This window comes from Heterocephalus glaber, unplaced genomic scaffold (genome assembly GCF_053883595.1).
Source record: "Heterocephalus glaber isolate CG9 unplaced genomic scaffold, H.glaber_assembly_v1.0 deba00001258, whole genome shotgun sequence".
In the NCBI taxonomy this organism is placed as follows: Eukaryota; Metazoa; Chordata; class Mammalia; order Rodentia; family Bathyergidae; genus Heterocephalus; species Heterocephalus glaber.
The window spans coordinates 161,797-180,771 of record NW_028258228.1 but is presented as its reverse complement, the minus strand read 5'-3'; the positions used below and the strand labels follow the sequence as shown (position 1 = coordinate 180,771).

Here is an 18,975-nt window from a genome sequence, read left to right as displayed (position 1 = left end):
CTGAATAGAATAATAAAAATATCAAATTAGCCCTAAAGAGCTGATTAAAAGAGCAGCAGAAACATACACACACAACACAAACAGCAAACCAGTAGGTCTCAAGTCTCACTCACAGCAGTTATGAACACTGAATTAGCAAATGTGGTTCGTGCTCCTCAGGGACGTACAGGGCCAGGTTCCTGCAAACTATCTTGTTTGCACATTGTTAATTTATTTACACTGCACTCAATGCCAACGGTGAGGCTCTGGTCAGGGTGCAGCTTACTTCACAGAGGTGTTTCCTCCAGTGGGCAAAGCTCAGCCTCTTGCACTCAGCAATGCTGGCCAGCTCACTGTCCAAGAGCAGGCCACCAAAGAAAAGGTATAAACTGGGAAGAAAGTGGCACCAGCAGCCTGGGAAAAGCACCCTGTGGACAGAGCCAGAACTGAACCAGGAAGGTAGAGAGGCCCTTTCCCCAACCCCAGCAGGGAACATGCATGCCCAAAGCACTCAAGTATTGATTTTGAGGGTACGAATCAATTTTGTAATTTTTATGAATATGGAACCCTCCAAAATTAGATCAACTGCGTAATCATTAAGAATATTAAATATAAAGCAACTAAATCAAATTAGATTTAGAAGGAAAAATGGCTCAACTGTATTACATGTACGAGTGTACTTGAATATAAAGAAACAGGTTGAAAAGAAGAGGGTGGAAAAAGATGCTGACAAACATTAATGTAGTGCAGTAAACACAACCCTTTCCACAGCTGACACTGATAAGATGGAATTCTTGAACTGGAATAACCACAGAGGTATTCTGTAAGTTAGCCTACCCTTTTAGAAAAAGAAAATGCACAGCTCAGATGGCTTCCCTGGTGAAATCTACCAAACATATAAGGAAGGCAATACAAAGAGAATGGAAAAATCAAAATCGGTAACTTATAAAAATAGTAACATATCACAACCATGGCAGGTGGGGGAATCCCAGGAATACAAAGTTTGGAGTAACACATTCACAATGGACTATAATTTGTATGTCTTTCTGCCAGGTGGCTTGAACCACTGGTAGTACCTGCACGACTGTCTCATGCATGACTGTAAAACTTCTACCACACCACTGGGTACAAGCCACCTGATGGGACAATCATGCATGTACCACTGGAGTGGTACAGTTACCACATGAGACAGTCATGCAGGTTGAGAGTCAATGTCACTTACGACAACACAGGCCACAAAAACATTTGACCAAAGTTCAACGTTCATTATGGGTTTAAAATAAGATAAAACCAAACAAAAACACCTCAGCTCACTAAAAAGAGAAATTTCCTCAATTGCATCCACCAAAAGCAAGGCTGAGAGTGTGGCTTAGTGGCAGACCACTCTGAGTCTGATCCCCAGCACTGCAAAACAAAAAGACAACAGCAGATGGTGTGCATGCTTGACAATATCTTGAGGGCTTTCTCTCAAGCACTGCTAACCAGGCAAAGATGTGCACTGCTCACCAATTCCACCCTAACTGTGCCACTGGTCCTAGCAATGCAACCTGGTAAGGAAAAGACATCAAAGGCAGGGCTAGAGAGGTCACTCAGAGGCAAAAGAATGAGGCCCTGAGTCAATTCTCAGCATCATGCTAGATGAATAAGCAAAGATCAGGGAAAGAAAGAGGTAAAAACCTCCTTTTCCACAGGCTACATAATTGTCAGCCAAGGGTATTCCTAAGATGTCTAAGCAGTTTAGCAAGATTCACTAAGTCAATTTACAAGGTCACAGGATGTGAGCACAAAATATGAAACTTCATTATATTTCTATCAAAAGCAGGGAAAGGAAAGAAAATTTAAAATTCATTTCTTAAAATAATGTCTAAAAGCAGAGTATTCAGAAATAAACTTAAAAGGTATGCATGCCCCATCTACTGAAAACTACACAACAGGGCTGAGGGTGTGGGTCCTGAGTTGTCCAGCATACAGAGGCCCCAGGTTCCATCCTCAGCACCAAAATACAAACACACACACACACACACGAAACCAAAAAAAGCCAAAACACTATAAAACACTGCAGAGAATAATTAAATAGCTAAATTAGTATAGACATACAGCTAAATTAGTATAGATATACAGCATGTTTATAATTTGAAAATTAAATATTGTAGCACTGTTGACTTTACTCAAATCACATTCCAACCATATTCTCACCAGGTGTTTTAGTAGATACTGGCCATTGATTCTAAAATTCAGGAGGAAATATAAATGACCTAGAACAAACAAACCAATCTTAAAAAAGAACAAAGTTGAAGGGCATACTATCTGACTTGGAAACTTCTTAAAAACTACATTAATCAAGCCAGGCACTGTGCTTCTGTCATCCCAGGTACTTGGGAGGCAGAAGTGGGAGATCACTTGAGCCCAAGAGTTCCAAGACAGCCTTGGCAGCAACAGTGAGACCCCACCACAATAAAAAACAAAAAGAAAGTTAGAAAGGAAGGCAGGCAAGCAGGCAGAAAATGAGCAAGGTGAGCGAGGTCAATCAATCACGCTGGCCTAAGGATAGACAAATAAAACAAGAAACAGAACAAGGAGGGCAGAAATAGACCTCACACAGTCAACTGATCTTCAAAAGAGGCACCAAAGCAACTCAAAAGAGGAATGGAAAGCTTCCTCAACCAATGGTGCTAGAGCAAGTGGATATCCACATAGGAGAAAAATGAACCCCAACCCCTACCTCACACCATAATAAAAAGTAATGCAAGGGGCCGGGGATTTAGCTCAGTGTTGCCAGCACCTGCCTCAAAAGGGCAAGGTCCCAAGTTCGATTCCCGGAACCATAATAATAATAATAATAATAATACAAGACTCATCAGAGATTTAAACAGAAAAGCCTAAACTATAAAACTTGTACAAAAAAGATGAAATATCTTCACACCCTGTGTGTGGGCCAAATACAAGAAAAGCATGTGACAAAATGCAAGACAAGGGGACACTAGAAGTATCTTCCACCTAGTGTCTGAAAACATTGGCAGTATCAAGATGAACTTGGAACATTTAATATACGAATGTGTCTATGCAGAAATGCACCCAGGGTTTGAATGTCTTCACAATTCCTACACTAAAAACTGATCCCAAATAGGACAACGTTAAGAGGTAAGGACTTTAAGAGGTGAATGAATCATGAAGGTAGAGCCTTGGTGAGGGGCACTGGGGACCTTACAAAGGGACAGAGGGAACTAGCCAGGGGCTTTTGCCCTTCTGCTCTTCTACCACATAGGATAGAGCCAGAAGATCCCTGCCAAACACCAGACACAGGTGCCTTGATCTGGGACTTCCCAGGCTCCAAGACTGTGAAAAATGCATTTCATCTTTTCACAAACTGTCCAGTCTCAGGTATTTTATTATAATAGCAATAATGGACTACGACAGATGTATAAAACTGCACATGCATGTGCATAAACACACACACACACACACGCACGCACACACTTCCTAGTTTTGTCCTCTGAGAAGGCCTCAAAGTAATGACACAGATGTAGTGAGCAATCACATAACGAGGTCTTGATTTCCAAATACCACCTTCTGATAACCACAGGGCTGCTGTGAGAGCAGCTGACTCGCGGGGTGCACCCAGGAGCCCAGAGTTTAGTGCCATACCAGCAAGCACACAGGAGAGCTCAGGGGATGGAGGAGGCACAGGAGCAGGGAACAAGAGGTGGCTGAAAGTGCTCAGAGGGCCACAGCTTTGATAAACGGGATGCAAATGGTTCAGATAATGAAATATAGACCACTAAATAATATATAATTCAAATAAATGATTGTATAAATAAACAGGAGGTGGGAGGAGGAAGGAAAACTCTTCCTTGAGTGACAATTAAGAAAAACATCAGGACAAGTTTGAAAAATCATCACCAGATGCTAAAGCTACTGGGTGACAGTTTGATGACGAACAGGATGTTTACATAGGGTTAATACACATTATCTTTGAGGAGAAAAATAGGATTTGCTAGGTGAGAAATCTGGCAGATACCAACTCAGTCAAGTGTCCAATGTCATCACCAATATTAAATAAACAGCATGTGGCTCCTAACAGGCTGTTCCGGGAATAAAAACTCCTTCTATTATCCCTGCTTAAAATGCATGACCTGCATCTAACCATGAGGGCATGTCAAAAAAGCACAAATTGAGGGATACTATAGAAAATAACTGGTTTGTACTCTTCAAAAACATTGATGTCAAGAACAAAGAGAGGTTAAGGAACTATTCCAAGTTAAAGGAGACTAAATAAACCTAACAGCTACATGCAGGGTGAGTCTGGATTCTACTGGGAACAAAAGAGCCGGCAGGGACATCACAGTCTTGAGTGCTGAACCTGCAGTATAGATGGGGATTAGGCAGCAACACTGTATCAGTTTATTCAGTTTCCTGTGATAATTTTACTGTGGTTATATAAGCAAATTCCCTGGCTCTCTGAAAATACATACTGACATGTCCTCAGGAAGATACATGTTAGACCCAAGGGAATCAGAAAAAGACGCCCTTATTCATATATGCAGATAGGGAGAGGGAAAGAACAACAGAGCAGTGGATGGGGTAAAATACTAGCAGTGAATTCTCGTAACGGGGATGCAGCAATTTGTCCACTCATACTTGTTCTGTAAGTTTGAAATCAGGAAGCAAAACTTCATTGAAAAACTAGAAAAGATCACTACTCTCAACAGAAAAACAAGCTGGGGGGATATGGCTAGTGATGGGGCAACATGCACAAGGCCCTAGGCTCAATCTCCAGAACTGCTGCAAGAAGGGAGGGAGGGAGGGCAGATGGACAGACAAGGAGAAAGATTTTATTAAAAGCAAACTTTTAGTCACAAAACAAGCAAATGAACTTTTACAGGGAAAAGGAAAACAAACAACAAAAAGTCAGCCTCACTAATAGCCAGGCAAAGCAAGACAACAATGAAATGTTTTTCCACCTGTTAACTAGTAATTTGGGGGGGGGGGGTACCAGGGATAGAACTCAGAACCTTGAGCTTTTGAGGCAGGTGCCAGAACCACTGAGCTAAATCCCCAGCCCATAATTTAATTTTCTTTATTAAAAAACATCAACATTGGCAAGGATCCTCTAAAGAGGCCTCAACACCTCCCTAGAGTGAGTACAATCAGGAGCTTTCAGGAAGGCAGATGGGCGAAGGCTATCAGGACCCTTAACACAGCTCCACTCTTCTAAGTTCATACCATCCGAAAGAAGTAATCTCAACTGCGAACTGGAATTTAGGCCCAAATGTATCCTCACGGGCTATTTATACCAGCAAAATTCTTCAACTCACATGTTAAACAACAGGCAAGTACATCAGAATCACTGCGAAATGCAGTGTTCAATCATTAAGAGAATAAAAAAATGGGAAGATGATGCAATCAATGTTAGGAGAATAAAGTTTACCAGAAAGGGCATTCAGGATGATCCTAACTAAGAAGAAATCAATTCATAAAGCCCAGAAGAGAAGTCCTAAAACCAAACAGGACCAAAAGTAAACGTAAACAGGAACCATGTCCCTGTCACTCTCCAGCAAACCACCAACCAGGACAGTGCCAGTCCCTGCTCCTTCACCTGGCATGTAAGTCACCAGCCCAGCTGTACTTCACATAAAAGCTCCTGGGTTTCCTACAGGGGGAAGAAATGGACTCTGGCTATTAAAGCTACCTCAAAATTGAAACCCAAGTTGAATAAGGAAGTTCACCAGGAAGCAGTTTCACTTTGCTTCTTTCAACTACAATGTTCTGAAGAAACATTCCTGACCCCAGACTCCCAAGGCAGTCTTGGGATGACACAAAGACCCACATACCTGATTCATCACTGGGGCTGAGACCACAAGTGACATTGTCCACTCACCCTCATGGCAAAAGACATTTACTGAACAGTCTAATCGCAGGCTACCACCCCCACACACCCATCTGGCGCTGCAGCGCTGGCACGATGCACAGCCACACCTGCCTGCAGCTCTGCCCTATTCCCCGATGATTCCCCTCCCACTTGGAAACCTGCCACCTAATTAGCCAAGCAGAGCTGGTAGGTCCAGGGGGTTGTGAGCTACGCTGGGGAAAAAGAGCCAGACAGGAGCGGGATTACCTGAGCCCACCAGGGGCCAGCTGCCAGGCATCTGTAAGCCAGTGGGTGGCTCTTTCCCCAGGGGCTTTCCCAGGGTCCTGGAGACATTCTGGGTGGCCACCACGGTGAGAGAAAAAATCCAGGGGTGCGGCAAACACCCCACAGTGCACAGGAGGCTCCCCGCACCACAGAACTATGCAACCCCCACTGTGAAGAATGCTCGGCCCGGAAACCCTGCCATCGCTGATGTCACCACCAAGCAAAGAGGACTCTGGTCCCGGCTCGGCAGGAAGGGGACTCTGGGGGCAGGGGATGTATACCCACCCAGACAGTCTTCTCAACCAGGAGCTGCGGCAGGTAGGGACTGCTCCTCCCATGGCCAAGACGCTGGGAACTGGAGCTTATAATTTAAGAAAGGTAGAAAAACACCTTTCCCCCAAAGTCTGATTCCTCTGAACATCTTGTGTTTTTTCCAAGACTGTTTTGCAGCACCAACTCTAAGAAGATAGCACTATCAGACCCGTGCAGACCCATAAACACCTCCAGAGACACTGCCTATGCAGCCAGGGAGCTGATGACAAACCGAGCTGTGTATCTCAACCCATTCACAGCGCCCAAAGAAGTGGCCAGCATTCAAAGATCACTCAAGGAGAAAATACTAGCGCTGCTTTCCCAGGCGAATCATCAAAACTACACAAAGCCTTGAGAAACAACATTGTTTTCAAAACTGAAAATAGTACTTAGCCCACATTTCAACCAGAAAAAAAAAAAGTGCAGATAAAACAGAACTGAGTATACAGGTCCTCACTACATATTACAGAGCATTGAAGTCATGACCACAGAGTCACAGCACAATAGGGTTCTCTTGATGACTGTAACAGCATTATCATGCCATCCTTTCCACCCAGGGGAAGAAGTCTGGGGAAATCACCCAACACCACCCCGGCCAAGGTGTAAACAACATCAGTCTGTCTCTGAGGCGTCATCTGCCTGTCTGGCCCTGTCCTCTGTCCTCTAAGTGTGAAGGAGTGCCTACCACTACAGGTGACCAACACATTTGGGGTAACCTCAAGGCCATACAAAGCACCCCAACTGCTCTAGGATCCTGCCCTCCCTACCCAGCCTCTTTCTTCTACAAACGGTACACACATGCCCCACCTGGACTGTGGTACAATTAGGATTCAGAAGGAGACACAACTCAAAAAGGCAGAAGATCACAGGTTCTCAAATGAGTAAACAGAGAAGCTAGGCCCCCAGGGTTGACAAGGAAAAAGCACTAAGCTTTGCATAGAGATGCCGGGTAACAGGGCTGACTTGTTAAAAAAAAGTTTTATGAGAAACCAGAAAAACGTTTTGCTGTGAGAAGTTAAAATCTCATCTTGTAAATATTCGTGTTTAGAATTACTCTTGATTGCAATGAAAATCAAAGGCCAATGTCAATGGAGCTCTGTGCTCAGGACCTTCACCAAGTGCCTGGCCTAGAATATCTCATTTAATCTTCAGGGCCAAGGTCCTAGAGCAGGATGGCAGGCTGTAACTCACTCTACAGTCACATCCTTATTTAGGCCAAACTTTCCAAAAATCATCACAGCTAACTAACAAACTGAAGACTTCCAGGGATTCTTTAAAACACTTATGCTTGGATGGAATCTAACATAAAAGATATCCTTCCTTGACACTTACTGAACATGTTTTTTTAACAAATCAAAATAAATTTAAAAGCTTATAGTAAGCAGCCTGCTAGCATAAAATGAAAGGTTATTTCACCTTGAAAGTCAGGTTATGGTATTAAACCATCAACTTCTATATTAAGCACTCCGCAGAGATTCACTGAAAAGCAACCAGCCTTTCTGGAGCGTAAGACTGACGGACAAGGCGGGAGCTTCCAGCTTCTACCGGGCCCAGGAGCTTCACTCTGCACTGAGGTGTCACCTGCAAGGAACAGTGCTCCACAGGTGCAAAGAGTTAACCACATCCAGGCCACTTACTCCCCACAGTTTCCTGTTCCCAGACCTACTGAGACGACATCCTCCACATCCTCTGGGTGCTACCAGGTATGTGGAGTCGCATGTGACAGTTCTAGCCAATAGCATCCATGAGAGCCAGGCCAACCACATCCAGGCCTGGCCTTCAAGAACATGTGAGGAGACCGTCCAGGTCCCCACTGCCATCCCGGGGTCCAGACAGCATGGCTACAAATGGAGGTGTCATGGCCAACTCGAATCAGGTTTACGTGGCAGGAATACATACTTATTGCTGCTCAAAGCACGGTGTAGCCTGTGCATTCTAAGAATTCAGGTGTTCTGATCTTGTAGGTCTGGGGTGGGGTCTGAAAGCCCAAACCCCTCCCAGACATGAGGATGGCACAAATGTGGCTCTCTGTGGAGCAATGTGGAGGAACAAAAGCCTGAGCCTCCACGGCTAACATGTAGTGGTGGGGGACTCGATTCTCTGGGCAAACTGAGGCCCAGAGCAGACACCTACCTCTCACTGATGGGAGACAGGGAGAAAAAGGCCATCAGAAACTCTCTCCTCCTTCACGTCTCCGGAGTAGAATCTGAATTACCAGCTCTTCTGGTTAGGCCACAAACCGGTGCAGGTTAAAGTAGAAGGAGGAAAGGCCCTACATGGAAAGATCTCCAGAAAGGTACAGAGACACAAGCTACAACAGACATGCTATAACATCCGGCGAACACAAAGAGTTTGTATGGAAAAGTTATGCAGGTGAAAATTGAGGTAATTTAATTTCTGAAAAACATAGGAAACAGAAATATTGACCTCTGTAGTTGAACAACAGTTTAGTAGTTACTGATTAAAACATTGATTTCACTAAAAATAGGGCTGTAACTATTGAGAATAGACAAAGATAAACAAAGAGTTTAAGAAGCCCCAATCCTACAGTATCAAAATCAAAGGCAATGCACAGTATCTCAAGCTAGAGAATCTCAGGGATATAAGCATTGCATAAGAAAATACGACGGTAACTACCATAGGAAAGAGGCAAATACACTTTGCCTCTTTTTCCTTATAAGCCTTTATGCTTACTATTAAAAAATGTCCTGTGTACTTCTTTTAAAGATGATCAAAGACATCTGTTCATCAAAGTGCATTATAAAGTAGTAACAAAGAAAAGCAAAGGACAGAGAGCAAGCCTACTTTTTGCAAAATGAAGGAAGACGCCCTCCATTCTCATGTCTAGATTTTACCTAAGTATAGGCAATCTCATTGGCGGGATGGTTTCTTCACAACTTCTCCACCATAATCACCAGGAGAACTAAGTAACAAACCTAAATGTCCATCAATGAAAGAATGAACCAATTATGATAGAAGATAAATATTTATTCCTATCTTAGAGGCTTTAGGACAAAAAGTGTTTCAGATACCTGAATTTATTTTGGCATGTTTGCATAAAGTTCACCAGTTGAGCATCCTTTATCCAAAACTCTTAAACCTGAAACGCTGCAAAATTCAGAACTTTTGGCTTCACACAACACTCAGAAAGTTTCAGGTTTTGGGGGTTTTTTTGCATTACCGGGGATCGATCTTGGGACCTTGTGCTTGCGAGGCAGGTGGCGGAACCACTGAGCTAAATCCCTGGCCCATAAAGTTTCAGCTTTTACTGCACTTCAGGTTTCGATTTTTAGGCTGAGAGTCCAATATGTACGGTTACTCATACACTAAAATACTATACAATAGTTATAAAAACCTGAAAATAAACCACAAAAGCACAATTCTGGGGGAAAACCTCCGAATTGAGAATAGGATACACACACACACACACACACACACACACACACTATAAAATTATTTCTGTAGAAGTTTTGGGGGGTTTTTTTGGCACTGGGAATTGAACTCAGGACCTTGTGCTTGTGAGGCAGGCGGCAGAATCACTGAGCTAAATCCCCTGCCTCTTGTAGAAGTTTTTCTAAAGCAACAACATAAGCTTTATGGATAAATATGGACCCATAAACACAGATTAAAAACACCAAAAGGAATGGGGGTTGTAACTTGGTGGTAGAGTGTGCTTAGCATGTATGAGGCCCTGGGATCTATTGGAGAGGGAAGGGGAGAGGGGGGGAAAGGGAGGGGAAGGGGAGGTAAGGAGGAGAAAAGGGGACTCGAGGAGGAAGAGGAGGGAAGGGAAGGGAAGGGGAAGGAAGGGAGGAGGGAGAGAGCAGAAAGGAAAGGAAGGAAAAAAGTGGAAAGGAAAAGGAGGGCAGAGGAGAGAAGAGGCCACCGGATGAAGGAAAACTTAACTGACAATAGCAAGTGTCAGCAATACCATGAACAAAAACACTTCCATACTACAGGTTAAATCCACATCAGCACAGCCACAGTGGAAAACAAGTTATTCCACACACGCTGCAGGAGACAGAAATCTAGACACCCACCAAGGTACCTGCCCTGTGTATCCACCCAAACCTACCTTGGCTATGGCCAGGAAGGGGGAAGGGGCTGTGCAGATGAAACAGGAAGAGCAGCCCGGACTGTCAGGGTGGCCCACTCTGCTCTTATAAGCCCTGAGGGGCAGAGGACTGTCCCCACCTGAGAAGAAGATCTCCAGCTGCTGGCCTTGAAGATGAATTAGTGCAGGGCTAGGAGGCAAGGATGAGTGGACTCCAGAAGCCAAGAGTGACCATGCCCTGCCACCCAACAAGAACACAGGCCCAGTCCCACGACTGCACCAAACGGGCTCTGCCACCACCTAAATGAGCCAGGAGGGGTTCACCTGCAGGGCTCCAGCAAAGAATGCAGTCCTGCCATGAACCTGACTTCGGCCTGGACCTGGGCAGACAGCCCAGCCAAGCTTTCCACACTTCTTCCAACCTGAGAAGAACAAAGTAAAAAATCTATGCTGTTCAAAGCCTGCAAGTTCTTGTAATTTGTTACACAGCAGTAGGTAACTACAGCAAGCCATAGTGACTCAGACTGTAGTCCCAGATACATGGGAGGCTGAGGAGGACTGCTTTAGCCTAGTTCAGGGCCAGCCTGGACAACAGTAAGTCCCCATCCTTACCCCCCCAAAAAGAGAGCAATAATAGTAGGAAAATTGAAGATGCATCACCCTACAGCCTAGAAGGTAGACCTCTGACTACACACTCTGGGAAACACTTGCCTGTAGTATACCAGAATGTTCTGAGTGTTCACATCACCACAGCTAGTGATAGAAAAAAAAAAAAAAAGACACCTTCATAATCAGAGGACAAAGGACAATTGCAGACATAATATTCACAAAACGTAATACAGTATGTACAGTAATGAAACACCAACAAATGACAGCTGGTCCCCAGAACAGGGCTGAGGCACATCAAGTCCTCAGGGTCCTGTGTGGCTGCTGCCTGTGGTCCCAGGCCATGCAAATACTGCACACATTCAACCCTGCAGCAAGTTACATGAGCAGCACTTACATAAAGAATCTACGCGTGCAAAGGCAAAGTTTTATCAGCACCAGGGCTCTTGAAAAATAGATATGATATTAACAAAAAACACATGAGTAAAAAGGTGAGAGAAGGAAAGGGAGAAGGCATGCTCAGCACCCCAAACATGTGGCTATACAGGGCACCAAAGTTCAGGTTAGGGTGATTTTTGTAAACACTATAATGTCTACTCAAAATCTAAAAGTCAAAAACATCTGGAAAACCAAACTGCTAACTAATCAGGGGGGAAAAAAAACGCAACATACTGTAATAACCTTTTTGGGGGGGGGGCACCAGGGATCAAACTCAGCACCTTGTGCTTGTGAGGCAGGTGGCAGAACCACTGAGCTAAATCCCCGGCCCTGTAATAACTTTTTTTCTTCTGCCAAGATCTGTTCATTGATAAAAGTAATTCAAATAATTTAACAGTACAATACTTTTTTTAATCGCACATAGTGTGGCCTTTTCTGCCCACCTTTTATCACTGAGCAGAACATTTTTCAAGTTCATCTGTAATGCATCAGGCAGTACTCCTCTCTTTTCATGCCTAAATAGTGTTCCACTGTACAGATGGCCCACATCTTAGTCAACCTCTCATCAGCTGACACCCGTGAGTTCAGTGATTTTGAACACTGCTCTCTGAACTCTTATGTATTTTGGTGTGCACATGGTTTGCTTTCCTTGGGCACACACCCAGGAGTGGCACTGCTCTGTCGTGTGGCATCCTCAGCATGGCTACTTGAGAAACTGCCAAGCTGTTACTCAAAGCAGCTGCACCACTGTGCAACCCTCAAACCGTGGAGGAAGATTCCAGTTTCCCACAAGCTCACCAGCACTTGTTATTACTTTCCAGTTGCAGCCATCCTAGTGGGTGTGATAAGGTTTTTCATTCTAATTTTGACTTGCATTTCCCAGGTGACTAAGCATGTAGAGTATCTTTTTGTGTGTTTTTTGGTCATTTACAAATCTTGTCTGAAGAAATCCAGGTTCAAAACCTTTATTCACTTTAATTTTCAGTTATTGCTTCATACTGTTGAAGTGTAAGAGTTCTTCATTCTCTGGATACCATACTTTATTAGACACATGATTCTCTCCAACATAGGGAAGGATATACACAGAGTAGCAAGAGCAACTCTCTTACTCTGCTGGTAGGAGGGCAAAACAGTACAACAAACATGAGAAAGCAACTCAGTAATACTCAGCAAAATTACCAATATGTACACTCTACAAGCACCAGCTGCATTTCTAGATGTATACCCCAGGGAAATTCTTATATTTTGGGGAAAAAAACATGGATGAAACTTAGGAACCTAACTGAAAATGAAAAGAATCACAGTAAAATCCCACATAGCACAAAGCCAATGTCATCTATAAAATATTCAATAATATGCAAAAACAGGGGTTAAGGGCAATGCTCAGAGGTGAATGCTCAGCCTGAGAAAGGCCCTGGGTTCAACTCCTAGCTCCAAAACATAAAGAAAAAAAGGGAATATATGCAAAAGCAATCAATGTTTTGGAAGGCAATACTTACAGAAATATTATCAAGAAAAGCAGAGAAATGACAGGCATAAAAGACAGTGCTCTGGCCACCTTCAACAGAAAGGGGCACGGGAGGTAAGGCGATACTCTGATTTCTGAATGCGTATTTTGTGTGTGTGACAAATTCCATAAATATTTTCTGAGTCTCACAGACAAATGAAGGACTTGCAGATACAGAAAGACACAAAAGCAGTTTGATCTCAATATAGAAAAGGCAGTTTTGGGCACCACAGTGAACCACACACAAAAAAACAGTATCACCAGTGATTCTTAGCCCAACAAAGCAGAAGCTTTGTGGAACTCAGAAGACAAGGTTTCCTGCTCTCACCTGCTTCTTTCCTCCCATCTGGTTGGCTGACTGTCTGCCTCCCTGGTCCCCCTTCCCTCCATCACCCCCTCCAAGGAGCTTCGACATTCAACTAACAACCTGAGGGCCACTCACCTCCCTCCAGTTCCACATCATCAATGCCACTGCAAGGCTCTCCTCACAATGACTCTCCTCAGATCACACCTGATCTACTCCTCTATCAGAGACATACTCTGGGAGAGCCAGGACACTGCTCACGTCTGCCTGGCTCACTACAGGTACCCAGTTTACTGCTGACTACTGAAAGAATAAATGAATTAGAAAATTCAGACATTTGAAATATACGAAAGTAAATCTGGGCTATTTTTTAAAATAAAAACCAAAACAAAAAACCTTGCCAGCTGGGCATGGTGCTGCATGCCTATAATCTCAGCACTTGGAAGGCTGAGGATGGCTTCAGTCCAGAAGCTTAAGGCCAGCCTGGGCAACATGGCAATACCATGTCTCAGAAACAAAACAAAAAACTAAAAAACACAAGGAATTAAAAATCATAGTCCTTGAAAAAGAATTTCCATGTCGAAACTCTCACTACAGTAAAATCAAGTCAGGCTACCAAAAGCTAGGTAAAATATAAAATGTTTCTAATGCCCATCCTGATCATCTTCCATATTTACAGAGGGGAGAATCAGAAGAGTAAGAACTTTCTCAAAGATTGTTTATCATCCAAACAGCACACCGCTTTAGAGAATGTCTTTAAATCAGTCACATAACTGAAGACCAGGTAAGGTTAGAAAGAATATTTTACAAGAAAAAATAGTAATATGACATTTTAAGACTACACTTTATTTCCTTTCAAATCTTTTAAACTATTTTCCATCAAGAGTATAAACCCAAACATTATGTAGTTATGGAAAAATGGAACACCTACTGCAGTGGCAAAGTGTCCCTCAAGAACTAGACATTACCATACTCTGGTTTCTCTTCAAATCACATAAATTTTTCACCTTTTACTAAAGAACTAGACATTACTACTGATAATAAATAGGGCTTCTTCGCTCTTTGAGTTTTTGATGCTAGACATTGAACACAGAGCCTCATAAATGCTAAGTATACTCTGAGCAAAATCCCCAGCCCCAAATAGGGGTTCTCGACAGTTGAATCAATCCATTCCTGTCTATGCTTTGAGTTAATTTCTTCCTGATGCTAGTAAAACAAAAATGTTGGCGCTAAGGATGCCAGACATAACAAAAAAAATTTTTATAAGAGACAAACCCAATTAAATTTTGTTTTCAGATAAATGACAAATAATTTTTAATGTTTATTTTAAAAACATACTCGTTGGTTATCTAAAATTCACATTCAACTGAGCATCCTCTATTTTATCTGGCAACCCTATTCACAGCCAAAATATGGAGCACTCAATCCAGGTTCCACACTTTATATCAGAAACTGAGAACCAAGGAAAGGAAGTGGCTTGCCTAAGGTTAAATCAAAGAGCAAGGAAAAGAGAACACATATGGCACTAGGTCATCAACTGAGGTTCCATTCAGGTTAAACCACCATATCCTGCTCAGCTCACAGAAGCACTTAACAGACACACTGTAAAACGGGTTTCTGCCTTTTAACACAGAACTTCAACTTCCAGTAAATCTCTTATCAACTCTAGCATCTGAAGACAACAAATTAGGAAACGATGTGTTGGATGCATTGCTCTTAATTTTTAAAAAAGCCTGGCAATTGCTTCTCCCTGCACACCACCACCTCATACTGTTTGTATGTTCACTCACTATACGAAAGGCAGAATTTCTCCGAAACCTGTTTCTCTCAAAAGTCCAAATTTCTCTTCCTCCAAGGTTTCACAATTTAGTAAAAGAGCATGTTCACATTTGTCCATGAATCTAACGATTTTACTCATATCCTCTTTCAGTTTTTATATTTTTTTCACAGGATCTATCCTAAGCCATTTATCTAGCCTCAAAATAAGGCTGCTGCTCCCAGTCTGTGCCTGAGCAGCGAAGGTAGCAATGGGCTGAAGTCTTGCTGTATAAACACACTCACTTCCTCTGGGATTGCAACACAAGGATGGGAAGAGAAAGGTCTTTATGGGAAATGATGGGGCTTTTTCCAGTATATACTAATTGCCTAACTGCATGGCGTACAATCAAACAAAACGTGAAGAAAAATAGAAAACTGCAAAGCGATTCATCTTAACATCGCATACAACTAATTAATACACATGAAAGTCAACTCCATAAAGCAGTCTCTGAACCTGTGGTCAAGGAAAGCGGGTGGGGAGCAGAACAAGGTTTTGTTTTCATCTTTTCTGCAAACTGGGCTTTTCCAATATAGGTCTGTAATGGGGGGTGGGGGTGGGGGCTCGCTGCATTAAGCAAACATAAAAACAAAAAGGTAAGGTACTATTCGTCTTCCTAGTAAGTTTCCTTTTAACAACTTCACCCAAGTGAAGGAGAACCTAAACCGTTTCAGGTAGATTTAAACACAAACCCAAATGAGCCACTGAGACGCAATATGCCCACCTCCGCTTCTCTCCGCAGCGCCGGCGTCCGCAGCTCACTGGAGACCTCCAGTCGGGACAGCAAGAGACGAGCCAGGGTTGGCAGGGGACAGCCCGGGGCCACCAGGGGTCAGGCCGGGCCGCACCCCTGCCTGGTCGCGCTCGCGCCCGGAACCCAGCCGGCCTGGGCCCACGCGGGTGGCCAGCTTCTGCCCCACCGGCCACCTGTCGCAGGCCGCAATTCGAGCCACACCCCCTGAGAGGCGGCGCGGGGCGGGCCTGGGCCTCGGGGGGGGGGGGGGGCGTGGGGACGCGGTCCGGCGGGCGCCCAGATAGCAGCCTGCGGCGCCTGCGGCCCAGAGCGGTAGCCACCAGCCAACTCCGCTGGGCCGAGGCCCAGCCCGCTGACCCGTCACGTGATGCACGCATCACGTGTCCACGCGGGGCGGGGCCGATGAGGCGTTGCCACAGCGACGGCGGCTGGGGCAGGTGGAGAACCTGCGGAGAGCGCATCCGCAGCTCCAGATGCTGGAGACAGAACTGTGCAAGGAGCCGTGCCGTCGCACTGCTGCCCACCCCTGCCAGCTGAAAAGGGTATTTTGAAGGCATATCGGGCTTACAATGTTTATTTTAATTTATGTTTACTTTTCACGAAGAGTAATCTTCCTATGTATAAATACAGATATGTCCAGATCCGCACTAGATTCAGCTTCTGTACATGTGAGGTTTTCTGGATTATACCTCTCATTTGTTTTAATGACTTTTTCTATCAACTCCAGTACGTCTAGATCAAACTTTGTACGAATGTTAACCAAGGCCGTTTTTATTTCTCCCATCACAGCCTTGTGAATTGCATAAAAGACGACAAAATATCTGTATCACCTCAGCAAGTTGATGAGTGAAAGTAAAGCAAATCCCCGCAAATATTCCAGAACTATTTCGTGGTCTGTAAGTGATCTGTTGTGTGGCTTATGAGGTTCCTCCAGACAGTTCTGATTACTCGGAGTACTTGGCTGAGTAAAGAACAAATTGTCAGGGTCAAAGCAGTGAACTCAAAATATCCTCCAAATCAAAACAGCAAGGTCAAGATATCATCTTCATTCCTGTGACACACTCAGAAAGTGTGATGATGAATTTCCACCAGTAATTACAAGGCCACTTGCCACCACCTGGCCAACCTTTCCTACTGCTCTTGCAGCAGGTGTCTCTCATAGGTATACTGTACACTATGCCATAGCTGATGGTCACTGGCTGGTTGGCCAGTGCATGGGTGTGGAGTCCTGCTGTCCTTCCTCAGGAAGTGGCAGTGCTTTTCTCCTTTTAGAAGTATGTCAGTCTTGCAGAAGATCTCAGGAGCATTGCTCCAGCAGGCAAAGCTACAGCAAGTCCTAGCTTTGCCATTACTATCTAGGCAATTCCCTAACCTTTCTGAGCCTCTCTTCATCTATCTAAAAGAAAAGTGCTGTCTACTGGACAGAGTGGTTATCTTAGTCACTTTCCTGGTTGCTGAGACACAATACCCAACACCCATAATTTAAAAGAGGAAAGGTTTATTTTGGCTCACCGTTTGTAGATTTTTCAGTCCATAGTCCCTGTCTCCAAGGCAGGGACGAATGGCAGAGGGGCCTGGGAAAGGAGTAGCTGCACATGGCATGGAATTGATGAAGCAGAAAGAAGAGGAAAGGAGATAAACTCTTCCAACCCATGCCCCCTGTGACCTGCCTCTTCCCAGCAAACCCAACCTAATAACACTAAGTCAATTGTAAACCTGAGACAGAAAACCACCCCTCCATATGGAATTGGTCAACTGTGTTGTTGGACAACTATGGGTTAACTGGGCAACTATGCTGTTTATGAATGCACCTGAGTAATCGTGACAACTTCTGTAATCTGTCACCAAAGGAGCATAACAGACTCAAAAAGTCCTGCCAGAATTCTTTGCTCCCCCTCCCCTGCTCTGCTTTGTGTAAATCCGGCTCACTATAGTCCCAGAGAAACTCCAATGAAATTAAGCCTCAAATGTAAAAAGAAGTATATAAAGAAGAGCAAACTTCTATTTGGGGCTCTTGAGATTGATGAGTCACTTGCTGAGCGATTGGCCTTAAAGCCAATTTGCTCCCATTTTGTGTGTCAGGGTGTTCTGTCGGGTATCCCAGCTTTTCTCCTGCTGCAAACCAGCATAATCTATTCACCTTCCACAAGCCCTGCCCATACACACCTGAGGCTTGGGGGAGATCTAATTGTAGATCAGAACAGTGGTGAGATAAAAGAGATGTGCCTGCACAATACTTTAAAGGGCCCAGCATATACAGTGCTCAGTAAATGTTCACTTTTCAGCCTCTGGCAAGAGGTTATTGGTGTAGAAGCTGAGTCCAGAGGAAAGGGGACTGACAATTGAGTGTGTCAAGTCCTGGGTTCAGATGTGTGGCATCTGCCCCACAGTTGAGGAAGTGATTGTTAGCAAGGGCACAAAGTGAATGGGAAGAAGGCTTTGTACTTTGAAAGCAAGGCTGATGGGAAGGGGATTGCTCATAAGTGACCAGGTGCACATCCAGGAGGAGTGCTGTTGGGAGCCATTCTGCATAATTTGGGGAAAAATCATTTCATAATTAAAGTAAAATGTAGCTGTCTAAGGCCCAAGACTTGTCCAAGAGCATGCTATGGCATGTGGAAACCTAACTCCGCTTTGCCTCCATCACAAGTGGAGTCCTCAGTGGTCCCATGATACTGTGACACTCATGGGCAAGAATACATCAGCTGAAGACATCCTGGTTCTTTAAGAGAGTAGTAATAAAAAAAGAAAAAGAAAGGTTTCACCTGGGGAAGGACAAATTCTTTACTAGCCTTCTCTCTTGTCCCACATACTATTGTAAGAATGCTCTCATCAACATAAGATCCTCAGCAATCTAAGATCTTCATCAACATAGGATTACTGCTGCCCTCTAAGTCATCTGATACTCCCTCTGAGTATTGTGTGCACCCAGTAAATAGTGGCTAGCTCGGAGAGTCTTTTTCTTTGCCCATTCTGAGGCACTGACCTCCCAGCCCACCCTGTACTATGAAATTACGTCAGAGTCTATTGTTCTTTCTTTAGCCCTTGGGGTCCCCCTTTCTAGGCAGTCAG

At 44.1% G+C, this 18,975-nt stretch overlaps 1 protein-coding gene across 6 annotated transcripts in view; it reads right to left on the bottom strand.

Moving 5' to 3' along the window:
• The window catches only part of Marchf8 (membrane associated ring-CH-type finger 8), a 92,619-nt gene extending 76,386 nt beyond the window's left edge, over window positions 1-16,233 (bottom strand). Inside the window, exon 1 of one of the 6 annotated variants that reach the window (XM_004875210.3) lies at window positions 15,874-16,233. The gene's annotated coding sequence lies outside the window, so the exon portion shown is untranslated. Of the gene's footprint in view, window positions 1-5,810; window positions 6,012-6,094; window positions 9,789-15,873 lie in introns of those variants that run through there. The other 5 variants (XM_013069460.3, XM_021252463.2, XM_021252459.2 and 2 more) reach the window with 5 other exon arrangements.
• Between the last annotated feature and the right edge of the window lie 2,742 nt (window positions 16,234-18,975).